A 12,261-nucleotide genomic window follows, 5' to 3' on the forward strand; every position below is an offset into this window, starting at 1 on the left:
GAAATTGACGTTCGAGTGAAGCCAGCTGCTCTCGAAGAGTTTCCTTCTCAGAGGCGAGATTGTCCATACCTTACCTCCAACCCAGGGTCTCGGCCTCTTTCATCTTAAGCTCTTCACGAAGTTGCGCCACCAAGTCGGCCTTCTAATAAAACTGCAAAATTAAAAGTATTAGTCGTCAAAACAAACAAGTACATAATAGACCCTCAAAGGCTATATTACCGTCTAAACATACCCGGCCCGTCGTTGGCAAGCCTGCGTCAATTAAACTCGTAGATCGTTGATCTCCATCTCTTTCTTAACATAGAGGGTTTTAAGATCGTCCCTCTCTTTTGAAATCTTCTTAAGCTCGGCCTCACATCAAGCAAGATCAGTTCGAGACTTGGAAAATTCCCCTTTATGGAGCACCATAGCCTTCATAAAAAGGAGGAAAAATGGATTCAAAACAGCAAAAACAAAGGCGCATGCATAAAAAATAGAAAACTGACTTGTTTGAAGAGTCTACGAGCCTCATCAAAAATGAAATAAACATCTGGGTTGGGGCCATCTTCAAGCCCTGCAAGGCATTCTCGATAGATGTCATGCCCTTCATGGCTTGCTTCCACTTCATAAGACCTCATATTCTGAGCATCTCGGATTTGCCCCTCGGAGAACTCGGGGACAGGAGGTGAATCATCCACATTGATTACCCCAAGAGATCCACTCGGGGTGTTCTCTTTTATTTGAAGAGGCTCGGGATCTGGCCATTCGGCCTCTCCCTCCAAATGGCCTCCTAGGCGAGGTGCCTTTTTCTACACGATGGCTCGGGGACTTTGTTTGAACTCCCCTAGGATATTTCTTCGGCTCTGGAATGAGCCACATCAACCATCACCGGCTCGACGAACTTTGAAGCACAGGAGTTTTCCATTTCACGAGCTACCAGCAGGCAGTCGTCATCTTCTTCTTCCTCCTAATCCCGAAGGCGTTGGGCCGTTTTCGGAGATAAGGCCGCCGTATCGGACTTGGACCTTCGAGCCATGCTCTTCTTAGGGTTCGGGGGATTTGCCGATGACTCTCTTTTTCTTTTTCTTTCTTTAGAAGACTTCGGAACCTCTTCATCAGCTAGGGTCGGCCGCATAGCAACGGCGTCTCCAAGACCTATACAAAACCAAAGTAAATATCCCATAAGAGAAGTACAAGAAAACAAACAAGGGTATTCTGCCCATGGTTTTTGGCCTCCCATCGACCCTTGACCAATTCTCGCCAGCAACGCTCTGAATAAGAGGAAGCGGAAGCCAGCTTTTGGACCCAGACTTCGAGGTCCGGGACCCCACCAGGAAACCAAGCAGTGGCTGCGCCATCGAAAAAGGGTTAGACCAAGGAAAAGGATAAAGCTGAGAAAAAGAAAAGAAAGCAGGGTATAAACCTACTATATACTTACGTTTCATGTTCTATTCCTCGGGGAACGGCGTCCAATCAGCAGGAATCAGGTCGGAGGTCCTGACTCGGACAAATTGGCTCATCCACCCTTGGTCTTTGTCCTCGTCGATACTAGAGAAGAGAGATTTCAAGGATCGGCGTTGCAATTTTATCAAGCCACCACGATAAAGTCGAGGACTGTACAGTTTGATCAGACGGTCAGGGGTAAAAGTCATCCCCTCGACCTGGCTCGAAAAGAACCTGATCAAGTAAACTATTCACCAGAATGAGGGGTAGATCTAGCCAAGTGTCACTCGGTATCGTTGGTAAAAGTTAAGAATAACTGGATCTATGGGACCCTGAGCCGGAATTGCAGGACCGTGTGAACAGGTAGGTATATATGCTTAAGTAACCCATTTTATATGTAGTGATATCCTCTTCGGAGGAAGGAATCACTACTTCTTTGTCCCCCCACTTGCAGTCCTCCTTTACTCTTGCGAGCTCGTCCTTGGTTATCAAGCAAACATATCGAGACATGGGCTCGCATCTTCTAGGTGTCGACACAGGTTTCTCGACCTTGAAATCGGATGTTATTTCACATAGCGGGGGGATGTACTCCTCAATACGAGGGGGCACTACCGGTTTGCTCTTGGTCAGCCGAGAAGATGAAGAAGATTTTTCTTTTTGGGGAACCGTTCCAGAGGTTTTAGCCATCGCGATGCAAAGATTCAAGAAAATGGAGAATGTTGATAGTGAAATAGAAGAGAAGGGAGAATTCAAGGAAATTGGAAGAGCTAATGAGATTTTGAGAACAATATGAGAATAAAGTTTGCAAAGGTATGAAGTTCATCTATTTATAAGGGTCACTTAACCGTACTTTGGAAGCCAAAAGGCCGACCGTTAGCCGCCTCCAATTAATTGTTTTGGGAACCACACAAAAAGTAACTTTTGAGTGACTTCAGTTGCTGATGTCACGAGATTGGCGTCAGGATCGAGGCATCGAAGATTAATCCATTTTTTTCATCAACCTATTTCAAGCTCGAGCAAGTGCTTGCTCGTCTATTGAGCCCGCGGGCTACCCGATTTTGAGAAAATTCTCACTCAGGGACTGTCTACGAAACCTAAGGGCTAACTTTAATTCAAATTCGAAACCTTACTCTCACTCAGCTCGGACTCAAAGCACCGATGTCTCGAGCTCGCATCAAATCAATTTAAGCCTATCTCGAGGATTAACAAAATCCTTAAGGGGTATTATATTGATCGATTAAAACCTAAGGGTATATTATGTTCTGAGTCCGGTGTTCGGACCAATCACCAAAGCTATGCAATAAACATTTTCACAGATAAAGATGGAATGAAATTCAACACGAGCCAGAGATAAGACAAATAGATCCTTTTATATTTCTGAGAGATGGTTACAAGATATAATTACAACATCCATGAAGGATCCTTACACATGAACGAAGAAGAAAAAAACAAAAACTAAGGACCTGATCTACTTTTAAGGCCACGCCCTCGAGAGTGGCATCATCGAAACCCCCTTTTCGGGGGCCCCATTTTGATCTTTCAAAATGTCCGTCTGCCCGAAGTGATTCAGGACAGAGAGCCCTCGATGAATGTAACTGTATTTCCAGTAGCGGGGATTGAGCATTCTGTTGAGATTTCGGGCTATTGTGTAATGACCCGACCGGTCGTTTCATGAATTACCGCTCTATTTTCCCTATTTTTGCTTCTTTATGTCTTGTTCAGTCGTATTGTATAGTATCGAGTTGGTTGGTTCGAGTTCGGAATGGTTTTGGTGATGTTTGAGACACTTAGCCTTTTAAGTTGGTCTTTTAGTTGGAAAAGTCAACCGTAAGTTGACTTGTGAGCAAACGATCTCGATATTTGGTTTTTATGATTTGGATAACTTTGGAAGGTGATTTGGAACTTAGGAGCATGATCGAAATGTGTTTTGGAGGTCCGGAATAGATTTAGGCTTGAATTGGTGAAAATGGATTTTTGGCGTTTGTCGGTTGATATTGGAGATTTTGATATAGGGGTTGGAATTGAATTTCGGAAGTTACAGTAGGTCCGTTGTGTCATTTGTGACGTGTGTGCAAAATTTCAGGTCATTCGGACAAGGTTTGATAGACTTTTTGATCAAAAGCAGAATTGGGAAATTTTTAGAACCTTAGGCTTGAATCCGATGTTGTGTTGTTGATTTGATGTTGTTTTAGGTGATTTGAAGTTGGTTATAAATTTGGATAGTGGTATATGACTTGTTCGTGCTTTTGGTTGAGGTCCCGGGGGCCTCGGGATGATTTCGGGTGGTTGACAGTAAGTTTGGAGTTGGAAATTTGCAGCTGAAGCTACTGAAGTTCCTGTCATAACCGGACCTGCGAATTGGGGACCGCAGGTGTGGGCCCGCAGAAGCGGAATAGTGGACGCATATGCGGATTTGGGCGAGATGGTCTGGAGGCGCAGGTGCGGAAGTTTCAGCGCACCTGCGAGACCGTAGGTGCGGAAGGATATGTACAGGTGCGGTTCCAGGGGGTTTAAGTGAAATCGGAGGAGCGGTTTAGTTGACCGCAGAAGCGGCTCCGCGGGTGCGAAAAATGGACAGCAGGTGCGAAAACCCTGGGCCAGAATATATATAAACCCTCCTTCGCGATTTTTGAGTTGTTCTTCACCATTTTCATTCGGATTTGAGCTTGAGGGAGCAATTTGAAGAGGGATTTCAAGGAGATTTCGGGGAAGTACGGATTTTGGACCCTAAACTTGTTTCCATGATGGTTTTTGACTGATTAAGCTTGAAATCTATGGAAATTAGTAGAAAAAATTGGGGGTTTAGGGCTTGGAATTTGGAGACCTTAATCTAGGGATTTGAGGGGTCATTTGTGGTCGGATTTTGGTATTCTTGGTATGTATGAACTCGTGGGAGGATAAGGAGTTTATTGATGTAATTTTTATCGGATCTTGAGACGTGGGCCCGTGGATTGGGTTTGGTCAATTTGGGGATTTGTGTCATAATTTGATTATTTTCGCATGGGCTTCGTTCCCTTAGCATATATTGATGTTGTGATGCTGTTTTTGGATAGATTTGACGCGAGTTGAGGCCGAGTTGAGAGGCAAGGGCGTCGCAGAGTAGTATTTCATCCAGTTTGAGGTAAGTAACCATTGCAAATCTGGACCTGAGGGTATGGAACCCCGGTATTTCGTATTATTTTGATAAATGAGGTGACGCACATGCTAGGTGACGAGCATGTGGGCGCGCACCGGTAGGGATTGTGACTTGGTCCGTTCCATAGCGACTATTAAGCCGCGTATTTTGATTTAATATCTTATGATATTCCGTATCTTAGAGATTAATACTATATGTTGGGCTGTACGCCGTGTTTGCGGCCTTGTGCAGACCTGTTTAGACCCTTAGGGGTATTTTTACTACTTTCCTCACTCTATTTGTTTTGATAACATATCCTCAGTCATGTTTTACCTGTTTATTGTTTAAATCCAGTTTTATCACTCTACTTCTTAATATATGAAAACTGTTTAGGTTGAGTTCCCTGATTTTCATTGATATGCCCGAGTGGCTGTGAGGTTAACGACTGAGAGAGATTGAGGACCTAATGGTGAGGATTATATATACATTATGGATCGGGCTGCACGCCGCAGCAATATATATTGGATCGGGCTGCGCGCCGCAGCGATATGACACTTGGGCTGTAGGAGCCCATCCAGAGTTTGTACACCCCCAATAAGCGTAGTCGACTATAAACTATGGATCCGGGCTGCACGCCGCATCGATTATTATGATTATTATTGTTATGAGATATTATTGAGCCGGAGTGCTGAGTGTGAGTACTGGTTGATGAGAGCTGAGACACAAGTGACTGAGAGGCTTGTCCGAGAGGCTATATTTATGAGTGATACCTTGCCCGAGGGGCTTGTTCATGACTTTTGTTGCTTTTACTCTTCTTTTATACCGAGCCTCTATTGAAAAATGTTGGATAAATGTTTTTCAAAGGATTTTTAATTGAAACTGAAGTTTTACGAAATGTCTGGCTTTTAAATTGCAAAATTTGACTTGATATTTCTGTTGAGACATGTTATATGATTTTAACTGCTCATCACTGCACGCGGACCTTATTTACTTTAGTTACTTACTGAGTTGGCGTACTCACGTTACTCTCTACACCTTGTGTGCAGATCCAGGTTCCCGGACATCAGAGTGAGAGCTTCCAGCACTCTCAGAGCTTTATCGGAGACTGCAAGGTAGCTGCACGACATTCGCAACCTTGCTTTCCTCCTTCCTATCTTAGTATTCTATTATTTCAGACTTATGATGTATTATTCAGTTAGTTTGAGTTGTATATAGAGGCTCTTGACTAGTGACACCGGATCGTTGGGCTGTGTTGGTATTTTGTACTAGTTTTTTGCATATTCTGTTTTATTCATCTATTTTACATCACAAATTTGAGACTTATTCGATATTAGAAAATGATTTTTACAAAAGATTTGGCTGTGGTTAAATGTTGGGTGGCTTGCCTAGTACTGTGATAGGTGCCATCACGACCAGGGTATTGGGGTCGTGACAAGTTGGTATCAGAGCCTAGGTTGCATAGGTCTCACGGGTCATGAGCCGGTTTAGTAGAGTCTCAAGGATCGGTACGGAGACGTCTGTACTTATCCTCGGGAGGCTGCAGAACCTTTAGGAAAAACTTCACATTCTTGAAATTCCTGTCGTGCGAATCTGTTGATTCTAGTACTAAACTTTTGTTATTCTATTCTCTCATAGATGGCGAGGACACGTGCTACCGGTCAGGACGGACGACCACCAGTACCACCAGTTGGGGGCCACTAGAGGCCGGGGTCGCGATCGAGGCCGTGGTAGGGGCAGGGGTGTGGCCCGCACAGCAGCTAGGGCAGCACCTGCAGATCTACCAACCGCCCCAGTTCAAGATCAGGTCCCAGTTGTGGATGCTCCAGCAGCACTAGCTCAGGCACCGGCTGTGCCTATTGTGATTCCAGGCCTTCACGAGGCTCTCGCTCAGATTCTATCAGTGTGCACTGGTTTGGCTCAGGCAATCTCAGTTACTACGGCCGCAGCTACTTCTCAGGCCGGGGGAGGCACTCAGACTCTCGTTGCTCGTACACTTGAGCACGTTGTGCAGGGACTTCAGACACCGAGGGCATCTCCAGCCCAACCGGTTGCATTAGCCCAGGATTATGTAGTACCCGTTATGCCTGACGAGGAGCAGCGTCGATTGGAGAGGTTTGGTAGACTTCAGCCTCCGACTTTCAGTGGTACAGAGGGCGAGGATGCCCAGGGTTTCTTGGACAAGTGTTAGAGGATTCTTCGCACAGCGGGTATTCTGGAGACCAGTGGTGTAGCATTTACTACTTTTTAGTTTTTTGGAGCTGCCTTTACTTGGCGGGAGGCTTATGAGAGGCGCATGCCTATTGATGCAGCGCCCCTTACCTGGAACCAGTTCTCCATTCTCTTTTTGGAGAAGTATGTGCCACAGTCTTGCAGAGAAGAGCTGCGCAGGCAGTTGGAGCAGTTGCGTCAGGGAGATATGACTGTGATGCAGTATGAGATGAGGTTCTCGGAGTTAGCTCGTCATGTTGTTTGGTTGGTTCCTGTGGACAGAGAGAGGATCATGAGGTTCATTGATGGCCTCACATATCAGCTTTGGATTCTCATGACTAGGGAGAGAGTGTCAGGTGCTACCTTTGAGGAGGTTGTTGATATCGCTCACGAGATTGAGTCAGTTCGTCGCCAGGAGCGAGATGAGAGAGAGGCCAAGAGGCCTCGGGGATCTGGTGGTTTTGGTGGTGCTCCTTCGAGAGGTCAGTTTCAGCACGGCAGAGGTCGTCCATTCAGGCATGCCTAGTCAGATCACCCAGTTCATAGTGGGCATCATCGGGTCATGGTTCTCACAGCTCGTATCAGGGCCATTCATCACTCAGTGTCCTACCAGCCCAGAGTTTGTCCCGTGCTCCATCGATTCAGGGTTCTTCCATGCCAGGTCCTTCTACTGGTCATTCCGGTGCTAGGGGTTCGATTCAGTCCTCGTTCCCCGCACCAGGGAGTTATTACGAGTGTGGAGAGTTTGGACATATGAGGAGGCAGTGTCCTCGTCTTCTTGAGGGTTCGTCTCAACAGAGGGGTCAGCCCTCAAATTCAGCTCCAGTTACTTCACCACCCGCTCAGGTAGCTAGGTGTTGGGGACAGTCAGCAAGGGGTCGCCCCAGAGAGGGAGGTTGCTCAGGGGGCGGTCAGGCCCGTTTCTATGCACTCCCAGCCAAACCAGATGTTGTTGCTTCAGATGTTGTGATTACGAGTATTGTCTCAGCCTGCCACAGATATGTCTCTGTATTATTTGATCCTGGTTCCACTTTTTCATATGTATCGTCATATTTTGCTCGTTATCTGGATACGCCCCGTGAGTCTCTTATTTCATCTGTTCGTATATCAACTCCGATGGGCGATACTATAGCTGTGGACCGTGTATACCGGTCGTGTGTGGTGACTATTGGGGTTTGGAGACCCGAGTGGACCTATTGTTGCTTTGTATGGTACACTTTGACGTTATGTTGGGCATGGATTGATTATCTCTGTATCGTGCTATATTGGACTGTCATGCTAAGACAGTGACGTTGGCTATGCCGGGTGTGCCACGTATTGAGTGGCGAGATTCCACTGATTTTGTCCCCAGTAGGGTGATTTCATTTCTGAAGGCCCAACGGATGGTTGGGAAGGGTTGTCTTTCATACTCGTCACATCACTCAGACCTTATTTACTTTAGTTACTTACTGAGTTGGCGTACTCACGTTACTCCTGCACCTTGTGTGCAAATCCAGGTGCCCGGACATCAGAGTGAGAGCTTCCAGCACTCTCAGAGCTTTATCAGAGACTGCAAGGTAGTTGCACGGCGTTCGCAGTCCTGCTTTCCTCCTTCCTATCTTAGTATTCTGTTATTTCAGACTTATGATGTATTATTCAGTCAGTTTGAGTTGTATTTAGAGGCTCTTGACTAGTGACACTGGATCGTTGGGCTGTGTTGGTATTTTGTACTGGTTTTCCGCATATTCTGTTTTATTCATCTATTTCACATGACGAATTTGAGACTTATTCGATATAAGAAAATGATTTTTATAAAAGATTTCGCTGTGGTTAAATGTTGGGTTGGCTTGCCTAGTACTGTGATAGGAGCCATCACGACCGGGGTATTTAGGGTCGTGACACATTGTCCGTTAAAAAAGAGTGGCAAAAGAAAAAGACCAGAAAGGAAGATAAGAAGAGGTAGCTTCACCTTCTATCACAAGAAAAATCAAAAGGTCAAGATGTACGACCAACGATCCAAGAATGTTCATCCTTGGGACGTTGTTCCGGCGTGGGATGCAAAAATTAGTAGATGATAGTGCCACCTCATTCCATGAAAAGAAAAAGGAATGAAGTGCTACACCAGGTTGAAGTTAAGAGAGATAAGCAGCAGTGTAAAGTTCGCGTATTTTCTGATACAGGAAGGATTCGACGCCTTTCTCTCTTTGCTTCAAATTGAAGCTTTGAAAAAGGGAGCCTTGGCATAACTGGTAAAGTTGCTGTCATATGATTTTGTGATCGCTGGTTCGAACCATGGAAATAGAAGATTAAAGAAGGAAGCAAAGAGGGAAAAAGATCAAAAGTAGATGAAGATGAAAAAAAGTACGGTTCTTTGTTCAACAGAGTATCCTCCTATTTATAGAAAGGCGACGATGGATCGGCGGCGCAAGTGGCCGACCAGTGCTGGAGTGCATTTGATGTTTTGGGGAAGCGAGCTGACATGAGATTTTCGATCACTTCAAGCGCCTACATCACGGGCATGACGTCATCATAAGAGGTTCGAGAAAATCGAGGTTCAAATCGTTTCTTATCATCTTACTCTAAGAAACGCGGGGACTATCTGTATACGGTAGAGATCGAATGCCTTCGATCTGTATACTTGAGAGGTCGTCCGAAGTCCGAGTCCGGACAAAACCAAGCTCGAGCTCGAGGGACCAGAGCCGAGTTCGAAGACGAAGCATGATGCATACCGAGGTCGAGTATGTCCTGGCCCGAAAAAGTACCGTTATGAATTTGTACCCGAACGAGTTAGATTCCTGCCACATTCCCAAAGTCGTGGCGCAAATCTCGGAATATGATCGTACTATTCCGTACTAGGCGGTTAGACAGTTGTACCAAATATATTCCCAACTGTAAATAGAAATATTCCTTATTTAGGGTTCCCCTATTATATAAAGGGGACCTCAATCATTTGTAACACCATCTTTGACTGAGAAAAGGATATACTCTCTACATTTTTGCCTATTGTTCATCAACATTGTCCTTTAGCTCCATTGTTCTTACTTTACCTTTCTTACTTTACTGCTCTTAGCCTATCTCGAGGTCACCATCTCGAAGTCGCCACTGTCAAGTATTATTGGTTTGATTCACTTCTATCTTTCATTTCTACTTCATATTTCTTGATTATTAATTGGTATTGAACTAAATCACATATCTTTAGAACCACAAATCAAGTTTAATCGTATTTTAGTTGTGTTTGGACATGAATATGATTTTGGATTGTTTTTGAAGGTTTATGAGTGAAAATTTTGAATTTTTTTTTTTTGGAGTTTTTTCAAATTTTCGAAAATTTCCAAAATGTATCTTCAAGTGAAAATTAGAAAACTTAAGAACAAATGCTGATTTTGAAAAAAAAATGAAAATTTTTGGAAAAAAGAGAAAAAATTTCTTGTGTCCAAACAAGCTCTAAGTCAAATATTTAGATGTAATAACATAAGTACAGAAGAGCATGTAACTTCTATTAAATTCAAAATCATACACCAAAAACTGACTATATTACTTTCAGTCTATTATTACAGAACAGAAATTTTTGCTTATTTGAATATGCAACAAGATCGATCTAATTAAGAGTAACATAAAAATCTTGATCCAGCAGATTATTACTATAATTAATAAAGAATAGAATTACATCACGCCAAAATAAAATTATTTGAGCAAAAAAGTGGTATCAAAATCTACTACCACCGTGGCCCCATCCTTTTCCGAAACCAAAACCACTACCACCATCTTTACCACCACCGCCGCCTCCACCACCACTATCACCATTTGCACCTGACCCATGACCCTCGCCATATCCAAAGCCGACACCAGACCCACCATTACTACTTCTACCACCACCTCCGCCGCCTCCACCACCGCCACCACTGCCGTTCGCTCCTGTTCCGTGACCCTTGCCATATCCAAAGCCGATGCCAAATCCACCATCACTACCCCCTCCTCCACCTCCGCCACCACCGCCACCGCCACCAAGACCTCCTAGAATTTGGTCAAACCCTCCGTTTTAGTCAAAATTGGGTAAAAATGAATAAGAACACCCAAAACAACGAGAAGCATTAACTTGTATGCCATCTTTGCTAAAGTATTAGAATATAGGATTTAATTAATTAAGGTACTATGGAAACTCTGTATAGGAAGGAGATTATATAATGGCATGGTCAGCTAATGTGTTTAAATTACATTAATTAAACGTTGCAAAACGGAAAAATTAACTTGAAATGAACTGAATGTAGTTGAACATTAAAAGGATTAGGGATGTCAAATACAATGCAAAAGTGAAAAGTACCTGCGATATACTAGCAATCTACATTAATGCCTCCTAGGGCTCATTATGCATTAATTCTTCCAAAATGTTCAAACAACTAAATTTTTTCCCGTAAGCGGAGCCAGAATTTCAATCTTATGGGTTCGAGATTCTAATCGTGTTAAATTACTCGGTTTTAAATTAATAATTTGTACATATTCAATGAATTTTTAACACGAATACAATAGGTTCGGACCAAAATTACTGGGTCAAATCCGTTCCTGGCACTCTAGCTCCGCCTCTGATTACTCTCTTATGGGGATGAAGTTCAGAGGCGGAAATTGAATCTGAAGCAGTTCATTTGTACTAGCAATAGCAAGTATATGATCTCTATCGAGTTTCTAACAGTGCGCTACTGGCTCAAAGAATTTCTTATTTATAAAATAAAAATAGCACGTATATGATCTTTCACAACCTTTTACATAACAGAATAGCTGCACTTAGAGCTAGCTAACATCAAGGCCGTGGTTTCTCTAAACATAAATAAATATAGTATAATACACAACATGAGGACTATTCTATTAGTAAACAAATTTCATTTTCACCAGTGCCAAAATTTCCATGCTGCAAACAACAATACCAAATATTTAAAATTAAAAATGCCAAAAAAAATTGCCTTCTTCGCTTGAATTTTTTATTTTGTAATATTCTTTCAAAAACATCACAACTTTAATGGTATACACTTGATATGCTTCTGGTGACGTGCATAATCGGCGCCGACTCTGCCGTATCTTTTTAATCGATCTGAAAACTTAAGCCTTTTAACTCGACATTATACAAAAAATAGCAAGAACGTATTAAAACTTATACAATATGTATGCTCCACATGGTTAAGAATCTCAAAAAGTTCAATTTATTATTAGACGAGCAAATTGCTTCTGGAGCAAAACACATTAGAAAAAGTAAGCCATTCATACAACTCCCTTTTCAGTTTTCCCCCTCCAAGCACTACTATAGATGCACACGTTGCTACACTCCTTCACATTCTTTATTTCTCCTATAATTTGGCGAAAGCTAAAAAAAAGATGTGTTTCATCATCTAACTTGCTTCAGTTCCTTGCTAAAATAAAGAAAAAATCAGTTTGCAATCATCATAGCATAAGTAATATTCAGTCTTTAGCTTGACAAAATTCATGCAAGTTTCATGAGTCATACAGGACAATCCACTTATTGAAAGGTGAAAGTGTGTGTATATATA

Source organism: Nicotiana attenuata, chromosome 6 (genome assembly GCF_001879085.1).
Source record: "Nicotiana attenuata strain UT chromosome 6, NIATTr2, whole genome shotgun sequence".
In the NCBI taxonomy this organism is placed as follows: domain Eukaryota; kingdom Viridiplantae; phylum Streptophyta; class Magnoliopsida; order Solanales; family Solanaceae; genus Nicotiana; species Nicotiana attenuata.